Source organism: Canis aureus, chromosome 29 (genome assembly GCF_053574225.1).
Source record: "Canis aureus isolate CA01 chromosome 29, VMU_Caureus_v.1.0, whole genome shotgun sequence".
In the NCBI taxonomy this organism is placed as follows: domain Eukaryota; kingdom Metazoa; phylum Chordata; class Mammalia; order Carnivora; family Canidae; genus Canis; species Canis aureus.
Window position 1 is genome coordinate 8,933,858 of NC_135639.1, and position 23,157 is coordinate 8,957,014.

The following is a 23,157-nucleotide window of genomic DNA, read 5'->3' on the forward strand; positions in this document are numbered from 1 at the left end:
AAATATCTAAATTCCTATATAGATTAAATAATTATCTGATTGCACCTTTTTTTTTCCTTTTGTGTTCTGTGTTAATTGCTGCCTGAGAGATTAAGCACAAACGATTGAATTTCCACAAAAGTACCCCAATGCATCAATGCATGGTCACTCCATTCCAATTAGACTCATTATTTACCATTTGGCGAATGCTCTTTCCGGTGACTTGTATGGCTTTTCACATCTCAGGCCAGCCACTGCCCCGAAATCTGTTCAATCACAGCTTCTGACAATTCAACTCGTCCAACTATGTCTGGGATGTTCCAGTCATTTTTTTTTAAAGATTTTATTCGGGGATCCCTGGGTGGCTCAGCGGTTTCGCGCCTGCCTTTGGCCCAGGGCGCGATCCTGGAGTCCCAGGATCAAGTCCTGCCTCAGGCTCCCGGCATGGAGCCTGCTTCTCTGCCTGTGTCTCTGCCTTTCTCTCTCTCTCTCTCTCTCTCTATCTATGTCTATCATAAATAAATAAATCTTAAAAAAATAAAGTTCATTAAAAAAATAAAGATTTTATTCATTTATTCATGAAAGACACAGAGAAAGAGAGGCAGAGACATAGGCAGAGGGAGAACCAGGCTTCATGTAGGAAGCCCGTGTGGCCTCAATCCCAGGACCCCGGGACCACTACCTGAGCAGAAGGCAGATGCTCAACCATTGAAACACCCAAGTGCCCCATGTTCCATTCCTTTTTGAAAAGGAGCATATAGGACATTCTTTGCTGCTTAAAGGAGATTTTTTTTTTCCACTTAAACCTGAAACACATTCAAATCTTTCAATGATTTATAAAAATTTCTGATTTCAAAACCATGGTGGCATCGGAAGACATAATGTGAGAGGTGAAAACGTTGGCTGATTTTATTTTCATCATACTGAATACCTGGTTCACAACCATCCACAGGAAAACATTATAACCTTAGAAACTGTTCCTTCAATAGCCGAGGAAAGAAAATGCAACACAAATCTATTCTCCACGTTGCCCCTATGTCCCAGCTGCCTGGGCCCATAGTGTGGGGGAGGGAAGCTCTCCCTCTTTCCCCTTCTAGGTGCTATGGCTGCCCCAAGAATTAAATTGGCATAAAGACAGATCAGTTGGGAAACATAATTTGTACATAATTATGGAGACCCAAAGGTGCGAGACTCGAAAGACAGCCAGAAGATTCAGACTTACATACAGTCCTGAATAGAGTAAAGAGATAGGAGTTTGGGGCTTCAGGATGAGGGGCAGGCAGTTCAGTGGGAAGTGAGAGGAGATAAGGTGTGTGACACGAAGGTTGACTAGCAAGCACGTAAGTCTCTCAGGTGGAAAAACAATAAAGCGATCTCTGGTAGTAGCTCTTTTCCTGGTACAGGTTCCCTTTCTAATAGAAATTTCCTTTATGGATACGGATTTGCCCTTACAGGTGGGTAACACCTGTTTTCAGAGGTTCTTCTGCATCTACACTTTCTCAAAAATAATCACTTCCAAATAAGATAAAAACAGAGAAGGAGACAAACCATGAGATCTTAACTCTCTAGGACACAAACTGAGGGTTGTTAGAGGGGAGGTGGGTGGGGGAATGGGGTAACTGGGTGATGGGCTTGGAGGAGGGCACTCGAAGGAATGAGCATTGAGTGTTATATCCAACTGTTGAGTCACTAAATTCTACCCTTGAAACTAATAGTATAGTGTATGTTAACTGAATTGAATTTAAACAAAAAAGTAAAAAAAATACCAGTTCAAAATAATCCTTATGCCAAAGAGGCATATTTTGGGATGATATTATTCTGCTTCCTTTCAATATGTTTTCTGATTTTAGATTATCCTTGCATCCTTGAATAAATCCTATTTTTGTTGGATATTTTTTTATATACACTGCTAGGTACAATTTCCTGAAATTCTCTCCTATTTTATTTATTCCCATGTCTGCATCTATGCTCAAAATAAGATTGCATAAAGTTTCCTTCCTGAACTGCTCTTGCCCCTCAATCACATGACATCATATTAAGGTAAATCGGTAAAATAATTTGGGTAGCCTTTCAACGTCTCTAAGATACTTTAAATATGATAAATATTATTGAACATTTTTTAGTTTTATTTTGCAGTATCTGGACATAACCAAATTCAACACAGTATGAGAGGGATGGGCTATCATACTTCATTACTTTCATGGACTGTTGTGATGTCGACACACATCTACAGCCCAGCTGGTTCTGGGGAGACCTCCCTGTGCCTGGGGGTCCTCCAAGCTCCATACACCTTCAGGACTTGCTCAGAGCCTCAGCTCCACCCACTTCAGACTGACTGACACCCCAGAACTCTGCCCCCAGGGCCAGCAGAACAGCAAGACGAGGTCACCTTCCCCTTCTGGGGACACAGTCAGCCTCCCTGCCCCTCCCAGAGGAGCAGCCTCTCCAGCTCACACTCCTGACATTCCTCCAGTGAACACGAGAGGGCGACACAGCTATGCCTTGGGGCCTTTTGCTTCTAGGGACCTTGTTTCTTTGTTCCCTTTGGGTGCCAGTGGTTGTCCATTATAAAGCTCTTCCATAGATTTTTGCCCAACCCCAGGAAAGGGCTGCCTCTGCCTCTTCACTGTTAACTGTAAGGAAACCAAATCCTATCCTGATGTCAAACAGCAGAGGGGTTGGGTATGTTTCCTTTCACCCTGATTCCATGGCAGACTAAGGAGGCCGTCCAGCAGCCCCCTGGATTCTGCACCCAGCCCTGTCCCTGAATCAGGCACCCACAGGATGACGAGCACAGGGCTCTGCCCAAGGTGGGGGCTCAATTCCAGACGGGTTTGATCGGGACAGTTCCGTGTGCCACACACGGACAGTCTCGGCTCACACTTGCTCCGGGGGACCAGGGGTTGGACCTGAGCTTCCTCTTCATCACTGTGTTTGGCTGGGACATAGGGTGCTGGTGTGCGTGCAGCGGGAGGTGGCCTAGCTGCCTGCAAACTGTGGGGAGGAAGGAGCTCAGGGCAGCCGGCTGTAGTGGGGTGCTGCGTCTGCGGACAGCTTGCATTCTGCAGTTAACCACAGCCATTAGGAAAAATTAAATGGTAGGAACTTCCCATATTAGTACAATTCAGTAAATCACATCCACAGCAAAGGTAATAAACACTCAAACTCATCATTTCATAATTATTCGCCTCCATTCTTTTATTATCTTTCCCTGAGCGCTCTCTATGATCGTATCTGGTGGAAATTGTATATACGGGGAATGGCAGCGCGTTCCTTCCCTGGCTCCGGGCTCAGTGACGCCGTGCTGACTCGGATGCGTCCAGGGTAGATGGTCTGACAGCATGAAGATGAGGCTACGTTTCAGAACTATGCCCATCACCAGATATTAAGTGGTTCCCACCCCACCATGTCCACATTCCCCAGGAAAGGGACTGCTGGAGCTTGGAAACGCCCTCCAGTGGGATCCACTGTACTGATTCCTCCAGCAGCATCACATCCTAGGAGAAACACCTGCACCTCAGAAGGCTTGGCATCTGCAGCTACTGGGTGGGAGACTCCCTCAGAGCTTGTACAGGCTCTGGTGAGAGCAGGACCCACGTGACACCCAGACAGGCCACGCTGGTGGGGCCAGGTCTGCTCTGGGCACCTGAGATGCTAACTGGGACAGATCAGAGACCAGAGCAGGAGGTAGGGGCTTTGGATTAGAAAACAGAGAGGTACCACTCATGTCCCCGGACCTGAGCCCGGCTCCCCAGTCCCTCTCCTGCCCCTCTTTGCCAAGGATGAGTCTGAAGCCTCTGAGCCCCAGCTTGGGGTCTCTGGCCTGAGGTCACCTCAAGATCACAGTTCCATTTCTCGGAGACCCTACACTTACATGTAGCCTGGAGCCTGTACCATCCATGCTCTGAAAGGAGGACCAGCATGCCTGTCAAATCACAGACAAACATTTGAGTCACAGATTGTCCCAGAGGACAAAGGTCCAAGAATGAATGAGAGAGTCCTGTGGACAGCATTTCTGAATTATGATGTTTCCGTGACAGCCATGGTAAAATGACCAATACTCCCCCAAAGGAGTTGAAGCCTTATGTTCACACCAGAACCTGCACACAGATGGTAGAGTAGCTATATTCAGAATTGCCAAAACTCACAAAGAACCCAGATGTCCTGGGCAGCTGAATGGGCAGCCTGTGATCCATCGGGACAATGGAATTGTAGTCAGCGCTCAAAAGAAATGAGCTAATGAGCCATGGAAAGACGTGTGGAGGGAACCTCAGTGCACATTGCTAAGTGAAAGAGGACAATCTGAAAAGGCTACACGTAGTACGATTCCAACCAAGGGATTTTCTGAAAAGGGCAAATGATGGAGACAGTAAAGATCAGTGGCTGCCAGGGTTTAGGGAAGGGATGGATGAATAGACATAGCTCAGAGGATATTTAGGGCAAGGAAAATAATCTATGATATTCTAGTGATGGATACAGGTCATCGTCCTTTTGTCCAAACCCAGAGAATACTCACCACCCGGGGCGAACCCTAATGTAAACGTTGGACTTCCACAGGTTGTGGCGTCTCAGCAGACATTCAGCATTTGGAACTAATGGGCCTCTCTGTTGAGTCATGGTGATACCCAGGGCATGCTGTTGTCCTGAAGCAGCAGGGGGTAAACCTAGAACTCCTTTAAGAAAATACTCTTAGGAAAACACAAGAAATGCTACAGATTTCCTTAGAAAGACTTTTCTCATCCATGCCTCTATTCTTTATGTCAATAAATATTTCTTGAGTGCCTTGACAAAATGGAATTAGTAAGCAAACGTTTTTTGCTCCAAAAGACTGGAGTTACAGATAGTTTTACAAGGAAATATCACTGTGTTCCTTTTTTTATGGTACTGGGAATATCTCAGAGGAAACCAAAAGGCTATCCAACTCATTTTCCAAATGCAGAACAATCTGATCTCATTCTAATCTCATGTGAGGAAAAGGCAAGAACAGTACAGGGGAGGAAAACTAGGCAATCTAATTTATGAACATAGACGCCAACCAAAGATAATATAATACTGAATAGGCGAGTGTTTAGAAATTGAATTTAGTAGTGTGAAAAATCCTAAAAACTAAGGATTTATCCTCAGGACACAAAGATATTTCAAATCTGAACATGCACTAATGTCATTTCTCACGTTAGCAGAATAAGCACGAAAATTCCTACTAACGTTTCAACGGATTAGAAAGGAAATTCAACAATATTCGATAGCTCCGAATGATGACCAGCAACACCTCTTAGAAAGTTGTCATTAAAAGGAACGAGCTCAATGTCACAAAATACAACTCTAAAAAACCTCCAGAAAGGTTGTATTTATGGGAGACACTTTGGAAGCAATTCCGTTAAACTTAAGAGTGGATGGAGTCTCAGGCATGGCTTTTGTGCAACGTGATATTGGAGGCTTCGTCACTATAGGTGTTCTTGCTCACAAGAAAAAGACTAAGGGGATTGAAGAACTGATAAAGGAGAATGAAACTATTCTTATTTTCAGCCAATACGGTAAACATGGAAAATCTAAGATCATCCACATCAGACTATAGTCGAACAGAAGGAATCAGACCCTTAACTGCAGAGAAAGAGTGGTGTTTTCCTGAGGGGTCGGGGACGTCGATAAAGGAGATTGAAAGTACACTGAACACCATGAGCACTGACGGCCTAGAGAGTTGTTGGGAGATAATGTTTAAAAATGACAGGAATAGTTACATGAAGGTGGCTGCGTCCCTGTGTGAAAAAGAATAGCGCTTCTGACTGTAAGAGCAGATGAGTGTATCAGGTTTCTACGGAAAGAAGTGTTGACAGACACAACAGAGAATGTGATGAAACGGGGAGACACAAATGTTAATGGCTCAACAGCTCTGATGTTAGAAACATGCCAACTTCGTCCCAAGAAGTCTACCGACTTACTGTGCTTCCAAGCAAAATGAAATCCCCTACAGTTTGACAAGATAATCCAAGCTCATATGGAAGGACAACGGCTCCAGAATAGCCTTGGCAATTTTGAGGATGTTGAGAAGGAACAGATCACACAACACAAGGGAAAATGCACCTGCCGCTCATTAAGGGCAGTTATACAGCCTGGTCATTGGCCTGCCGAGTGATTGGCACAGAAGAGACAGCTAGACCAGTGGCAGAGGGACAACTGACCACATAGACATAACGAAACTAGGATCTTCCCTTCTGTCCTTCACAAAAAGTCAGTGGCAACATGACTATTGGTTAACAGGAATGGGGATACCTGAACCTGAGACGTGTTTTGAAGTGACATACTGGCAGCAGTTCAAATGAAGGGACTAGACCGATTTCTATCAAGCTGGACAATTATCCAAAAACTATGGAATATTGAGAAAAGAAACCCCAAGCACTGGGAGGGTAAAACCAAAGACCCAAAGTTTGAAAGCAGCGAGAGTATTCCATAACGTGTGTGGATGCATCGGACTGTAATACTCCAGGGGTGTTGTGGTGCTTGTCTAGCTGTGATCAGGGAGCCGTAACCGCAGGCAGCCAGATGCAGCCGTGGGTTTGATCTGCGCACGGTGTTCTTGATGTGACACTTGCCAGTCCACTTACTAGGGTTGGGTAGTATTGGAGTCATTAGGTATTATTTCCTGCCAACCTTCAGGATGAGCGTTTCCCAGCCACGATATTCTGCATATATGCCTGTGATTTTTCTTGATAGTTATTGGGTTGAAGTTCCAGAAAGCTTGGCCTGGAGTTTGGAGATTTGGGAGAAGCTCCAACCAGAGTAGAAGATATGCATATACGGGTCAGAACCTCCGAGAAGGTGACGGGCACATTCGTAAATGTGAAACTCGTCTAAGCCCCTGGGGTCTCCTAAAGTGAGGAGCTGGAGTGGCCGTGCCCAGCTGGGGGCCCAAACAGAAGACAGCCTGGTCTTGTTCTTGCAAGATGCCCTGAAGGGCAAGAGCTTTGCTTTCTGGGTCAGGACCTGCAGGGGTGAGGATGTTTTCAGCTGCACAGGACACACACCCAGCTCCAATTGCCTTGACCACCAGGACCGGGGTTGACACCCTTAGCTGCAAGGCAGTGTGGTGGCCTCAGGCCGGAGGTGCTCCAGGGGCTCAGCACTGGATCCCTGCCCTGCTCTGGCTCTGCCTCCTGGCACGTGGGCCTCCCTCTCCGGATGGCCCCAAGGGGAGAGAGAGTGTGTCCCTCCCACTGTGACCACGCTTGCCTGTCCCCTCACTGGTCCCCTTGGGTGACAGGCTCATCCGTGTGGGCGTCATCCCCCAGCAGGCTCGGTGCCTCGTGACGGTCCCGCCAAGGCCTCCACTGCTGAGGCCAGTGCTCAGAGCTGGGGCCGCCCTCGGTTCCCCCCAGGCCCGTGGGACGGGCAGGCAGCAACTGAAATCTGGGTCCCCTGTGGTGCTCTGTGACAAGCAGGATCGCCCCCCGGGGTCCCACTCAGTCGCTGCCCCTCAGAGCCCTCAACGGTGCCTCCTGGGGGGAGGGCCAGGCCACTGGAAGGGGATGCCGTGACCAAGGACGTTAGCGGGGGCAGGAGTTGGAAGCTCTGACTGGGGGAGGCGGTGAGACAGGAGGTCCGTGCCCCGGGGGGACAGCCCTTTGTGTCGGGGAGATCGGAGGCAAGACCCGGGAGGCGCCGTCCACCAGGACGAACACTCACGGGCAGCACCCCGGTTTGGGGGCCACTCAGGAACTAGGGCTTCCCTTTGCAGGCCCAGATCCAGGGACACGAATCCTCCAATTTAGCCTCTAGGGGACACTGTGACTCTGGGTCCCTGAGACCTGGGCTCCTGAGTGTGGCCCCCGAGGAGGGACCAGGCCTGCTTTCCGTCCACAGGCAGGCACAGCCGAGCTGGACTCTGCTGGGGCAGGCAGGCCCACCGGGCCCGTGGGAGCTGAGGGCAGGAAGCCTGGCCTGGGGCGGCCACTGAGGCCAGCCTGCTCTCCACTGTTCTCCCGTTGGCTCCTCGGGGCACCTGCCCGCCTGGGGAGCTGCCTTGTCCCCCCCACAGAGCAGACAAAGGGAGCAATTGAGTGTGGGTGCTTGTGAGGGGCACCTGGTGGGGGGGTGGGAGGGAGATCCCAATGTGGAGGAGAAGTGTAGGGAACGAGAGCATTTTGGGTGGGTCAGAGCCCAGGGCCTGACCCACTAAGGGGAACTCTGCCTCCTTGGCCGTCCACCTGCCCGCAGAGCTTGAGCGACCCGATGGGCCACAGCTGTTTCCAGGTGTTCTGTTGGTGTTAGGATGCTCTTCACCCCATGAACCCAGAGGCCCTCTGAATGCAGGTGTGGGCTGGGGTACAGAAGCCCCTACCCTGCAGAAGATGTGTGGGAGCAACAATGATGGCAAATCGGCCCCAAGATAGGGGCAGGATTTCACACCAGAGCCAAGTTGGCCTGGACACATGGGAAAAGATGCCAACTGCACTGGAGATCCGAGAAATTGCAAGTTCACAAATCAGCTACGGTTTTTCGTCCATGCCATCAGCAAGGCTTATTGGGAGATGCGGGGAAACCTGGAGGTGTTCCTATTTCGAGAAAAGGGACACTCAGTTGTCTGGGTTGGTGTGTAAATGGCTTGTGCCCATTGGTGGGCAGTTCAGCTACCACTGCCTTTTATGGGCAAATGGCAAGTTGCTGTGTGGACATATGTTCTGCATTCCTGGCACATATACCTGGTGGGGATGCTGGGCCACATGGCACCTGTTGTGTCACCTATTGAGAAACTGCTAGACTGTCTTCCGTCGGACCTGTGCTGTGCTCTGGTAGCGGTGACACTGCCCGCAGACTAGCCATGGGTGTCTCTGTATGGAACATACATATCAGGTACAGGCATGTGGACATCTGTCATCCATGGGGTCACACTCACCCAGAAGCTGATTGCTCCACACCTGCTCCATCAGTAGAGACTCACACCTGGAGCTGCCAAGGCGCTATTTAGGTGACTTTGCCCCACGAGACACACAGAGGACCCCAAGTGAGAAGGGATAGTGGGGAGGTCAGGCCTCTTCTGGTCCTGCCGCTGTCACCCTCCGACTTTGGGCAAATCTCTTGGTGACCCCTGGTCTCAGTTCCTGACTGTTCAGGAGAGCTGGCCTGCCTCCCCTGCAGGTGCCTGAGGCTTCTGCAAGTGAACGGAGGTAGAAGCGCCCCGACCTAAGCCCAGGCAGGATGGCTTTCCAAACAGAGGTGGTGTTGGCCTGTGGCCAACCTGTCACCCTCATCCAGGGCCACAGAGGGAGCACAGGAGGAGGAGAATCTGCTCACACTTTGCAGTCTAGGTGAGAAAGGACAGTGAACCTGGCTGAGGAGGACAAGGGGTGGCGAGCAGGTCCCCCCGCTGACTCCCGAACCAGTGGGTCATGGGGCACCCTGGGCTCCTGGGGCATTGCTGGCCTTGGGAGCCGAGGGAAGGCAGGGGATCAGGTTTCAGGAGCCGTGTCTATATAACCGCGGCCTTCAGAGCCACCCCGGCTGCTGAGGCTGCTGCCAGGCTGGCTGCGATGAGGCTCTGCAGCGCCTTCCCCTGGGCCCTGCTGCTCCGTGCCGGTAACCGTGGCCCAGCACCCCTGCTTCTGGGCCTCTCTCTGACTCCTGCTCAGTGAAAGGTCCTCAGCCCTGGGCTGTGGCCACCTTCGAAGCCCCGTGGGGGACAGTCAGCCAGACGCTGTCCTCCCACAAAACACCACCTTAGCTGGAGCAGGAGGGGAGTAATGGAAATGGCCACGACCCTGGGCGGATGGCTTCCTGATTTGTCCATAGTTTCTGGGCTCTGTGTCCTTCTCCCGACAGGCAGGTGTGGGGGCCTCCTTGCCCCTCCTGCCTGCAGCAAACTCACGGTGGGATCTTGTGGGGGCCAGCCGTGGGCTCACCGCGGACTCGGCGGCAGTAAAGCAGACCTGGCTGGGGCTGATGGTGTTCTCAGGCATGTGACCCTGCTGCTGGAGGTGGGACCCCGGCCTGACCTGAGTCAGGGTGAGCATCCAGCAGGGAATCAGGGGCCCCTGGAGAGGCCCAAGGGAGTGGGAGTGTGTGCATCTGCCCCAGATGGTGGGTGTGCAGCATGGGCACCTTCCTGAATCTAGGGCAGAGGGCAGCCGCTCCCAGCAGGGGCCCAAGCCCCGAGGAGTCGTCGCCCTGCAAGGCCAGGCCATGGGGCTGCACTGAATGTTCAGTCAGACCTACCTGGACCCCGGAAGGCCCGGGGGGAAGAGGGGCATCCATCTACCAGGAAAACCACTGTCTCTCCCTGATTCTCTCTGTCTCCCCTTCCTCTGTGGCTCCTCCTTCCATACTCACCCTGTTACTTCCTCTCTCTCGGCCTCGCCCAGCCACTCGGAGCCCGGGGTCCCCCTCTGCGCCCCTTCCCTCTGCCCCCATCACGTCTGGGGTGTCCTCTGCTGTCTTGCCAGGATTCCTGCAGCTACCAGGCTCCGCCTCTGCCTGCCTTCTTCTGCCTCAAAGTTATTGGTGCCAGCGGCGAAGCCTGTGTGCAGTCCACACCCCGACCACCGCTGAGGCTTGTCTGCCCAGTGGTGCCATCTCCAGGGCCTTCCAGCACCGGTCACGAGAACTAGAAAAATCTGCAGGGGTTGATGTGATGCCTGCGGCGTTTTGCTCCCGGTGTCAGCAGCACACAGAAAGGCAGCTCCCACAAAGACAGGCAGGTGTCCCCACCTGAAGGCAGGAAGTACTAGGTGCCACTTGACCTTGCCTGAGTAGTCCAGCTGGCTGAGCCTCAGCTGGAGAGGAGGAGCACCCAGCGGGGCTGTCTTGAAAAGACACAGAACCTTGCAGTTCTTTTCAAAGTATAGCTTAGACCAACAGGAGGCAGCTCCTTCTGAAAGCACAGAGGCACTCGGGTGATGACTCCTTTTCCAGCCCCAATTGTTACTACATTAGGTATGTTGGAGGTTTCGGGGAGAATCTTATTCCCTCTACCCTCTTAGGTTCTCTGGCTGGGCTTACGATTTGAGCTGACATAAGGCGTCAGTGGGAGGGAAGCATATACATTTTTATGAAATCTTTGTACCCGGTCCTGAAGGCCTTCACAGACAAATGAAGGCCCAAACAGTAGCCAGAGCAGCGTGCTCCCGAGGTGTGGACATAAAAGGACACCTGGGTCAAGAAATGACCAGATAAAGAGTGTGGGTGGGGGCAGGGGAACAGGTGCCCTGAGCCCCCGAGCTGTCTGGACAATGGTGCAAGAGCTGAGCCCAGTCAGGTGCACAGATCCAGATCTATGGCCACCATGCTTGGTGATGAGCGGGCATCTCTGGCCCTGGGATGGGCAGGCCACCATCCTCCTGGGAAATTCCATGAACAGGTTTTAGGTAGAAGAGTGTGGACCAGAGTCCTTTCTGCCTCTGCTGTTTCTCAAGTCCCTTCAGCTCAGATTCATCAATAGGCCAAAGTGGCCACAATAGGGTGACGTGTCTTGAACTCCTGAAAGGGGGAGCATGTTGAGTGGCCTGGACCTAAGAGTCTAGAGTAGAGGAGATGTGGGTCCAGTCCAGGGATGTCACTCAAAGTGCCAGGGAGGTGTTTGGGTTCTGCACTTGAGGCCTGCTTTCTGGCCAACCGTGACTCAGATCTTCCACACAGGACCCACATGGGCACTGTGGGTATCGTGTGTACCCCTGGCCCATGTACCCCACTGACCATGCAGACTTAGGACCCAGGGAGGACAGCTGGAGAGGGCCTCACTGTGTCCTGTGTGAAAGAGACTCTAGAGCATTGTATCGATGTCCAGTATACCAAGGAAAGCAATGAAATGGGGCTTAGGAAGTGACCTGAAGGTCACAAAATACTGACAGTGACAGGTACCTTTGTGGAGAGCTTGGCTCTGTCGGGCCCTGAGCCATGGTATGAGTGGATTGTCTTCAGAACCCTAGTAGGCAGTTAGTGTTGACATTCCCATTTTACAGATGAATGGACTGAGGCCAATGGAGAGTAACTAGGTTGCCCGTGGTCACCAGCTCTTGTCCCTCCAGGACTGTGACCCAGGCCATGTGCTTCCTAGACTGTACTGGGCCCCCAGCGTCACCTCGTGGTGAGACACCCCAATGCATGCCAGCCGTGGGAGGGCAAGTGATTGTGGTCAGGTCTGGATCCAAGCAGCCAACCCAGCACCCTGATACAGGCAAACAGCCATCAATCGAATGGCTCATTTCTCTCAGTCAACAATGTGATTCAGGAGGTTTACTCCGCCATCAAAGGGATGGTTGGTCTCATTACAGGATGTGCAGGAAATGCTCTCAGGTCACACTGGGGTGACTGACTGTCGTGGCTTGTCCAGGACTGAGGGCTCCCTGGGAAAAGGGACTTTCAGTCTCAAACCAGAATTTCAAGGATTAACCAGCAGAGGCAGTCACCCGCCGCAGGACCCACTTCTCTGTTGGGGACCCAGGGGGAACGTTGACTGGAATGGAGTGGAATCTCCCCTCAGGCAGACGTCTTTGGAATGGCCTCCTGGTCACATGCTAATGTCAGCCCTTCTTGCCTGGGTGGGACCAGGCTCCCACAGGGATGAGGAGGTGACACCGTCTCCTCTCTGGGCTCAGCCCCGCCCCTTGGCACCTGGCTCCCCTTCCCAGGGGACACATTTCCCATTCTTGAGCCTTGACTCCCAGTACTTCAGTTTCCATCTGTTTCTCTGTTTTGGTGTCTTTCAGCCACACTGAGCTCATCGGCCCAGCCAGAAGGTAGGTGCAGATGGGGTGTTTCCCTCTTTCCCTCCTCTCACAGAGAGGGACCTGGGGTGGAGGCCCAGTGACACCCCTGGACTCGTTTGTTCCAGGAGGCACATTCTTGGTCAAAACACCTGGGCACGTCTCAACCTGCCAGTCTGTCTTGGTCTCTCCCTCCCTAACTTTGCCCTCCCCTGCCCTCCTGGGGCCCCCTCCCCAGCTAGTGCATGTGCCTCATAGCCCAGGGAAGCTCCCTGGCCCTCCCTCTGCACAGACTCACAGGACTCCCGGAGGAGGGGATCCCCGGGTGGCTCAGCAGTTTGGCACCTGCCTTTGGCCCAGGACGTGATACTGGAGTCTTCGGGATCGAGTCTCGTGTCAGGCTCCTGGCATGGAGCCTGCTTCTCCCTCTACCTGTGTCTCTGCCTCTCTCTCTCTCTCTCTCTGTGTCTATCATGAATAAATAAATAAAATCTTAAAAAAAAAAAAAAAAAGGACTCCCGGAGGAGCTGCCTCTCCTCTGAGTGCCCGGCACAGGAGCGTGGTGCCTCTTCCGGAGGCCTGGAGTCTGGAGGGCTTCCCCACCCTCAGTGTCAGGCAGAAGGGTGCTGTTGGCAGGGGAAGGCCTGGAGCATGAGGGGTGAGGGGCAGGGAGAAGATGCGTTTCCTACTGATGGAGGCCGCTTGTTGACCAATTCCTTTCCAAGTCACTTCCAGGTCTGGGTACTGGCAGAGCAGATTACCAACACGAACACCCTTGGTCCTAACACCCCAGGGAACCTGTCATTTTTCTCCTCACTCACAGATGTGGAGCCTGCGGCACCGCCGCGCAAGGCCCTGTCACCCCTCCCAGTGGGTATTTATGATCAGTGGGTTCCCGTGCTCCTGAGTGCTGGGGCATTTGTCTGCTCCCCAATCTGGCCATGCCAGTGATGATGGAGACTATTTTGGTGAAGAGATGTATAATATCTTCCTGACAGGCACCCAAAACAAATTGTACTCATGGACACCTGTCTTGACCCATTCTGAAAAGAGTTAAACAAAAGGCCACCTTGTTTGGGGATCATCAACTTGGGTCATCCACGTTGGGCTGTGGTTGGGGGGACCAGGACATCACTGAGGCAACAACACTGTGCTGTCCAGCCCCTCATGGGCCTGATGCTGCTTCTGGGTGGCTGGGGCCTTTTCCTCTGTTGCAGGTTATATTGAATGTTATACAAGCTTCAGCAACATCTCCAGCAAAGTCTTCAACTCTTTCTGGAGGGACAACTCATGTTTTTGGTTCCTTGATTTGCCCATTGGGTACAGAATTGAGTTGGAAATTCCTTTTCTCAAGTGAGTGCTCAGGGTGTGAGATCCCTTTGCTGATGTTGAGGTAGTTTTATGGGAAGGAGTCTGACTGTCCTCTTCCAGGTGTCCTCAACCTTCTGCCACACATCTGAAACATGTTTCGACTCCATTTTAACCCCGGGCTGAAGACCTTTCCATGGCTCCCTGCCTTCAGGACAAAATCTACTGTCCTGGCAGGACTTTCACCTGCCCCCCACCCCCGATCACTGTACTGCTCCTCTTCCCTTCTACCTACTTCTGCCCTCTGCCCACTGCCTGGGCCGTGCCATCCACACTGAGTCTGGCCTTGACGCCTGTTCAGCACCTCCACGCCTGTCTACACTCACACTATCCCCTCTGCCTGGATGCACCTTCCACTTATCCCTGGCTCTGTGCCTGCTGTATAGGGGCTTCACATTGCATCACGACGCTGCTTAGGTGCTGAGACAGATGATGTGATCTCTGTGATGAAGAGCCCTGCCCCTGGTGATGTGCTGTGGGGTTGGGACTCCCACTAGGTTTTACACGTGTTCTGTGGGATGAAGCATAACTTAGCAATGGCTGCCTCACAATTAGGGTTTTGCCCACCTACCTGAACCATGTCCCAGGGATGAAGGAGGAAGGCATTTCTCCAAAGATCAGAGGAATGGATTTCTTCAAAAATTTCTTTTTGTCCTTTGTTCTCTTAGAGATTGATATGGGGTCTAATTTTCTAGCCTCCAAGGATTCAGGCAGACCAAAAGCAATCTACCTAAAAGGGTTCAAATATGCCTACTAGCGGGATGTCCCCTCCTTGTCTTATTCTATACCACAGAGGTTCTGCCTCTCTCCTGTGTGAGGTCTGTGGTGACCATGTGAGGATGATAGGTGGGTAATAAGGTCCTAAAATGCAGTGGAAGGAGGTTGTTGAAATTAGCAAGCATGTGACAATCTCATGTGCAAGTTACCTCATGGGAGACAGAGATGGATGCCCCTCAACTCTGCTTCTCATGGAGGTCAATTGCGGTGCTGTGGTCCATCTGCCTGAGAGTCGAAGCTAGAAACTAGGATGGCAAGCATACATTGGTGTCTGGGCCGCTTGGCCTGCCACCAATGGCATTGTTGAGGGAAACAAATCACAGTGCTGTATGGATTGTGTCAGTTCTGGGACCCCAAGGACAATGGCTCCTGTTCCCAAATTTCTATGCTGGCATCCCAGTTCACAAGTAGGTCTGCTAGGTGATTTGGAAGGCACTCACAGCTCAAGGTGGCAGGGAGGGTCTTTTGTAGAACTGAGAGAGTTCTGGGGCCTGTCTTTAGTTCAGAAGAATGAATGCCATTCCTTCCCTTGTCCCCAGCTGGCCTGGACCTCCCATGAGCAAAGCTCATGTTGGGGTCCAGTGACTGCTGAGTCTATTTTTTTAGAGCTGGGGATTCCAAGAGCTGATGTATGCCTTTCCTTCGGCCCCAACAGCTTCACCTCTTCTTCAGAAAGGCTGGAAATAACTGATGGACTTCCAGCAAATATAAACTATGGGATACTGATGCTATGTAACATTTTAAATTACCATTTTTGACCTTCAGCGAACATCATAATGATAACATACACAAAACCCGTTCTCTATGAGGGTACTCCCTTTGATATATGTTACCAGGGTGACCCAAATGGTAAGTAGAAGTGGGTAAGGAATGTGCTGATGCTTCCTCCCCAATCTATGCCTGGCTATGTGTCATGGTGGGCGTGAGGGTGTTTGTAGATTGTTGAAATAAGGTTGAAATAAGTGCTACTAGATCATCATCAGGCAAGGAAGACTTTGTGTGACCCAGTGATGTTCCTCAGAAACATACAGAGATCCTATCCCAGCATTTCTGCATGTCCAGATCTTAGACTTGGGGAAACACAATAGAGAACCTCTCAAAATGTATCTGGCATCTCAATGACACAACAGATATCTTAGAATATGATTTTCCTTCTTATTGATCTTACAATCCCTTTGGTATTTTCTAATGTATTTATTCAAAATGTGTAGTGAACAGACTACATACTCTACAAGCTGTATATTGTACATATTCTCTATTTACATATGTATGCATACAAATATAACACATATAACTTAAATCAGACACTTTCCCTACAAATTCTCATTCTTTTCTCACCAATGATTAGCAGAACTGTTTCTCCTGCACACCAATCAGAAGAAAATGCTTATAAATTGACTTTACCCAATCTAAGTAAACCACCTTCATCTCCACAGGTCGTATTTGCCCAAGACCTCAGTATTTAGAAATATTGGGAAAGTAGAACAGCCTTCCTTGAAGACCCTTCTGGAATCAGCTGACCATAAGGAGACACAATTCCTGCTTACCTGTCTGATCACACCTACTCATCACCTCTGACACTTCCAGCCTCTGTCCTCCTCCCCATAAAGGAAAGTTCCTTTCTCCTGACCTTTGAGATACTCGCAGATCTTGTGCTCACAGCATTCTCCTTGTTGCTACAATTGTTTTGATTAAAATCTCTCTTTACTGAGGACTAGATTTGTTTTTTTATTTGAAACTTGTCATTACACAATGATGAATCAGGCATCATGGAGAGTGGTTGAAACCTTTTCTGAAAGGTCTTTAAAGCAAGATGGAATCTTATTTGTCTGAGGCCTGTCTTGGGCAGGGAAGCTGTCATGTGCACCATGAAAAGATCTACAGACCCACACCTGAGTGCTGTCCTGGATTTCCACTCAACTTTCTGGGAAGGTGGTTGATAATAAAGAATATCTTGGTGAGGATGTGTTGAATTTCTTCTGTTTCCCACGAGCCAATAACAAAGTATACCGCAGAAGGGTATAGGTCTCTACAAAAGCTTTGAAAAGAGGGAAGCAAAAAGTCCATGTTACCTGTGGGATCGTCAGACTCAGGTTACAGATGTTGCATTTTATATGAAGACCAGGAAATTAGGAGGATCATAAAGGACATGGACGGCACCAACGGCATCGCTCCCATGGGCTGCAGATGCCCCATATCCCTCTGTGTACTTTTCTTGTCAAAATTCACTATGACCTGACTATTCCTTCCTTCTAGCCACGTCTCCCTTCAGGCCTCCCACACTGGGCTGAGACATCACACTGAGTTTCTGGACAAACCAGACCATTTAGCACCTCCATGCCTTTGCTCACACTATGCCCTCTGCCAGGAATCCTTACACCCCTCTGCCAGGTGCATCCTTACACCCCTCCCAGACTCACATGCCCTCTGCTTGGGCCTTCCCTCACTGTAGTTTAGCTCAGGACTGACCCTTCTGGAATGTCTCCTGACGCATTCCCTGGTGGACCAGGCTTCCTTCATTTTCCATCACTTACCCTGCGTTGATATCCAGGTGGTTTAAGTCAACAATATCCTTTGCTTAATTTACTTGGTCTACCACTGTGAGACTCTAACTTTAGGGTCCAAGTTCTACTCTTAAGTGAGTGAAAGGGGAGCCGTCAGGTTTCACATTTCTCTCCCAGGCCAATCTTCAGTGAAGTGACCATGACAGTTTCCAGGGTTCTAGATTAAGCCAAACACAGCCCACACAGGTGAATGACACAGATGATGTATCTGTGCAACTCGGGGTCCCTGTTCCTCCAGACTTGCTGCGGGACTTGCTTAGGACTTCCACCTTACTCAAGTACTCTCTAGGATCAAGGACATGCCGATGGCTCCTCAACAGCAAGGCTCAGACTTTCTACTCAAGCTATACTTTGATAACCTTGACTGGGTAGTATGGACACACACCAGTATTGGGACACAAAGAGAAGGTCAATTGCTATCACTGTTGCTCCCGCACATCTTCTGCAGGGTAGGAGCTTCTGTACCCCAGCCCACACCTGCATTTTAAGAGGGCCTCTGGGTTCATGGGATGAAGAGCATCCTAACTCCAACAGAACACCTGGAAACAGCTGTAGCCCATCGGGTCGCTCAAGGTCTGCTGCCTGGTGGACGGCCAAGGAGGCAGAGTTCCCCTTAGTGGGTCAGGCCCTGGGCTCTGACCCACCCAAAATGCTCTCGTTCCCTACACTTCTCCTCCACATTGGGATCTCCCTCCCCCCCTAGGTGCCCCTCACAAACACCCACACTCAAATGCTCCCTTTGCCTGCTCTGTGGGGCAGACAAGGCAGCTCCCCAGGCGGGCAGGTGCCCAGAGGAGCCAACGGGAGAACAGTGGAGAGCAGGCTGGCCTCAGCGGCCGCCCCAGGCCAGGCTTCCTGCCCTCAGCTCCCACGGGCCCGGCGGGCCGGCCTGCCCCAGCAGCATCCAGCTCGGCTGTGCCTGCCTGTGGACGGAAAGCAGGCCTGGTCCCTCCTCGGGGGCCACACTCAGGAGCCCAGGTCTCAGGGACCCAGAGTCACAGTGTCCCCTAGAGGCTAAATTGGAGGATTCGTGTCCCTGGATCTGGGCCTGCAAAGGGAAGCCCTAGTTCCTGAGTGGCCCACAAACGGGGTGCTGCCCGTGAGTGTTTGTCCTGGTGGACGGCGCTTCCCGGGTCTTGCCTCCGATCTCCCCGACACAAAGGGCTGTCCCCCCGGGGCACGGACCTCCTGTCTCACCGCCTCCCCCAGTCAGAGCTTCCAACTCCTGCCCCCGCTAACGTCCTTGGTCACGGCATCCCCTTCCAGTGGCCTGGCCTTCCCCCCAGGAGGCACCGTTGAGGGCTCTGAGGGGCAGCGAGTGAGTGGGACCCCGGCGGGCGATACTGCTTGTCACAGAGCGCCACACGAGACCCAGATTTCAGTGGCTGCCTGCCCGTCCCACGGGCCTGGGGGGAACCGAGGGCGGCCCCAGCTCTGAGCACTGGCCTCAGCAGTGGAGGCCTTGGTGGGACCGTCATGAGGCACCGAGCCTGCTGGGGGATGACGCCCACACGGATGAGCCTGTCACCCCAGGGGACCAGTGAGGGGACAGGCAAGCGTGGTCACAGTGGGAGGGACACACTCTCTCTCCCCTTGGGGCCAGCCGGAGAGGGAGGCCCACGTGCCAGGAGGCAGAGCCAGAGCAGGGCAGGGATCCAGTGCTGAGCCCCTGGAGCACCTCCGGCCTGAGGTCACCACACTCCCTTGCAGCTAAGGGTGTCAACCCCGGTCCTGGTGGTTCAAGGCAATTGGAGCTGGGTGTGTGTCCTGTGCAGCTGAAAACATCCTCACGCCTGCAGGTCCTGACCCAGAAAGCAAAGCTCTTGCCCTTCAGGGCATCTTGCAAGAACAAGACCAGGCTGTCTTCTGTTTGGGCCCCCAGCTGGGCATGGCCACTCCAGCTCCTCACTTTTAGAGAACCCAGGGGCTTGGACGAGTTTTACATTTACGAATGTGCCCGTCACCTTCTCGGAGGTTCTGACCCGTATATGCATATCTTCTACTCTGGTTGGAGCTTCTCCCAAATCTCCAAACTCCAGGCCAAGCTTTCTGGAACTTCAACCCAATAACTATCAAGAAAAATCACAGGCATATATGCAGAATATCGTGGCTGGGAAACGCTCATCCTGAAGGTTGGCAGGAAATAATACCTAATGACTCCAATACTACCCACCCTAGTAAGTGGACTGGCAAGTGTCACATCAAGAACACCGTGCGCAGATCAGACCCACGGCTGCATCTGGCTGCCTGCGGTTACGGCTCCCTGATCACAGCTCGACAAGCACCACAACACCCCTGGAGTATTACAGTCCGATGCATCCACACACCTTATAGAATACTCTCGCTGCTTTCAAACTTTGGGTCTTTGGTTTTACCCTCCCAGTGTTTGGGGTTTCTTTTCTCAATATTCCATAGTTTTTGGATAATTGTCCAGCTTGATAGAAATCGGTCTAGTCCCTTCATTTGAACTGCTGCCAGTATGTCACTTCAAAACACGTCTCAGGTTCAGGTATCCCCATTCCTGTTAACCAATAGTCATGTTGCCACTGACTTTTTGTGAAGGACAGAAGGGAAGATCCTAATTTCGTTATGTCTATGTGGTCAGTTGTCCCTCTGCCACTGGTCTAGCTGTCTCTTCTGTGCCAATCACTCGGCAGGCCGATGACCAGGCTGTATAACTGCCCTTAAAGAGCGGCAGGTGCATTTTCCCTTGTGTTGTGTGATCTGTTCCTTCTCAACATCCTCAAAATTGCCAAGGCTATTCTGGAGCCGTTGTCCTTCCAATTGAGCTTTGGATTGTCTTGTCAAACTGTAGGGGATTTCATTTTGCTTGGAAGCACAGTAAGTCGGTAGACTTCTTGGGACGAAGTTGGCATGTTTCTAACATCAGAGCTGTTGAGCCATTAACATTTGTGTCTCCCCGTTTCATCACATTCTCTGTTGTGTCTGTCAACACTTCTTTCCGTAGAAACCTGATACACTCATTTGCTCTTACAGTCGGAAGCGCTATTCTTTTTCACACAGGGACGCAGCCACCTTCATGTAACTATTCCTGTCATTTTTTAACATTATCTCCCAACAACTCTCTAGGCCGTCAGTGCTCATGGTGTTCAGTGTACTTTCAATCTCCTTTATCGACGTCCCCGACCCCTCAGGAAAACACCACTCTTTCTCTGCAGTTAAGGGTCTGATTCCTTCTGTTCGACTATAGTCTGATGTGGATGATCTTAGATTTTCCATGTTTACCGTATTGGCTGAAAATAAGAATAGTTTCATTCTCCTTTTTCAGTTCTTCAAACCCCTTTTGCTTTTTCTTGTGAGCAAGAACACCTACAGTGACAAAGCCTCCAATATCACGTAGCACAAAAGCCATGCCTGAGACTCCATCCACTCTTAAGTTTAACGGAATTGCTTCCAAAGTGTCTCCCATAAATACAACTTTTCTGGAGGTTTTTTAGAGTTGTATTTTGTGACATTGAGCTTGTTCCTTTTAATGACAACTTTCTAAGAGGTGTTGCTGGTCATCATTCGGAGCTATCGAATATTGTTGAATTTCCTTTCTAATCCGTTGAAACGTTAGTAGGAATTTTCGTGCTTATTCTGCTAACGTGAGAAATGACATTAGTGCATGTTCAGATTTGAAATATCTTTGTGTCCTGAGGATAAATCCTTAGTTTTTAGGATTTTTCACACTACTAAATTCAATTTCTAAACACTCGCCTATTCAGTATTATATTATCTTTGGTTGGCGTCTATGTTCATAAATTAGATTGCCTAGTTTTCCTCCCCTGTACTGTTCTTGCCTTTTCCTCACATGAGATTAGAATGAGATCAGATTGTTCTGCATTTGGAAAATGAGTTGGATAGCCTTTTGGTTTCCTCTGAGATATTCCCAGTACCATAAAAAAAAGGAACACAGTGATATTTCCTTGTAAAACTATCTGTAACTCCAGTCTTTTGGAGCAAAAAACGGTTGCTTACTAATTCCATTTTGTCAAGGCACTCAAGAAATATTTATTAACATAAAGAATAGAGGCATGGATGAGAAAAGTCTTTCTAAGGAAATCTGTAGCATTTCTTGTGTTTTCCTAAGAGTATTTTCTTAAAGTAGTTCTAGGTTTACCCCCTGCTGCTTCAGGACAACAGCATGCCCTGGGTATCACCATGACTCAACAGAGAGGCCCATTAGTTCCAAATGCTGAATGTCTGCTGAGACGCCACAACCTGTGGAAGTCCAACGTTTACATTAGGGTTCGCCCCGGGTGGTGAGTATTCTCTGGGTTTGGACAAAAGGACGATGACCTGTATCCATCACTAGAATATCATAGATTATTTTCCTTGCCCTAAATATCCTCTGAGCTATGTCTATTCATCCCTCCCCTAAACCCTGGCAGCCACTGATCTTTACTGTCTCCATCATTTGTCCTTTTCAGAAAATCCCTTGGTTGGAATCGTACTACGTGTAGCCTTTTCAGATTGTCCTCTTTCACTTAGCAATGTGCACCGAGGTTCCCTCCACACGTCTTTCCATGGCTCATTAGCTCATTTCTTTTGAGCGCTGACTACAATTGCATTGTCCCGATGGATCACAGGCTGCCCATTCAGCTGCCCAGGACATCTGGGTTCCTTGTGAGTTTTGGCAATTCTGAATATAGCTACTCTACCATCTGTGTGCAGGTTCTGGTGTGAACATAAGGCTTCAACTCCTTTGGGGGAGTATTGGTCATATTACCATGGCTGTCACGGAAACATCATAATTCAGAAATGCTGTCCACCGGACTCCCTCCTTCATTCTTGGACCTTTGTCCTCTGGGACAATCTGTGACTCAAATATTTGTCTGTGATTTGACAGGCATGCTGGTCCTCCTTTCAGAGCATGGATGGTACAGGCTCCAGGCCACATGTAAGTGTGGGTCTCAGAGAAATGGAACTGTGATCTTGAGGTGACCTCAGGCCAGAGACCCCAAGCTGGGGCTCAGAGGCTTCAGACTCATCCTTGGCAAAGAGGGGCAGGAGAGGGACTGGGGATCCGGGCTCAGGCCCGGGGACATGAGTCGTGCCTCTCTGTTTTCTAATCCACAGCCCCCACCTCCTGCTCTGGTCTCTGATCTGTCCCAGTTAGCACTTGGGCTCCTTCCCCATCTCAGGTGCCCAGAGCAGGCCTGGCCCCACCAGCGTGGCCTGTCTGGGTGTCACGTGGGCCCTGCTCTCACCAGAGCCTGTACAAGCTCAGAGGGAGTCTCCCACCCAGTAGCTGCAGATGCCAAGCCTTCTGAGGTGCAGGAGTTTCTCCTAGGATGTGATGCTGCTGGAGGAATCAGTACAGTGGATCCCACTGGAGGGCATTTCCAAGCTCCAGCAGTCCCTTTCCTGGGGAATGTGGACGTGGTGGGGTGGGAACCACTTAATATCTGGTGATGGGCATAGTTCTGAAACGTAGCCTCATCTTCCTGCTGTCAGACCATCTACCCTGGACGCATCCGGGTCAGCACGGCGTCACTGAGCCAGGGAAGGAACGCGCTGCCATTCCCCATATATACAATTTCCATGGTGTCCAACGAAAGATGAATGGATAAAGAAGATGTGGTTTATGTATACAATGGAATATTACTCAGCTATTAGAAATGACAAATACCCACCGTTTGCTTCAACGTGGATGGAACTGGAGGGTATTATGCTGAGTGAAGTAAGTCAGTCGGAGAAGGACAAACATTATATGTTCTCATTCATTTGGGGAATATAAATAATAGTGAAAGGGAAAATAAGGGAAGGGAGAA

General features: G+C 50.6%; 1 long non-coding RNA gene across 2 annotated transcripts; it reads left to right on the forward strand.

Annotated features, from left to right (window-relative positions):
* Positions 1-1,875: 1,875 nt before the first annotated feature.
* Positions 1,876-16,645, forward strand: LOC144300996 (uncharacterized). 2 transcript variants are annotated; one of them, XR_013367738.1, is made up of 5 exons: positions 1,876-2,019; positions 12,675-12,704; positions 13,889-14,024; positions 15,472-15,665; positions 16,253-16,645. It is a non-coding gene; the product is annotated as an uncharacterized LOC144300996 (long non-coding RNA). The 2 variants fall into 2 exon arrangements; XR_013367739.1 differs by lacking the exon at positions 15,472-15,665.
* Positions 16,646-23,157: the final 6,512 nt, after the last annotated feature.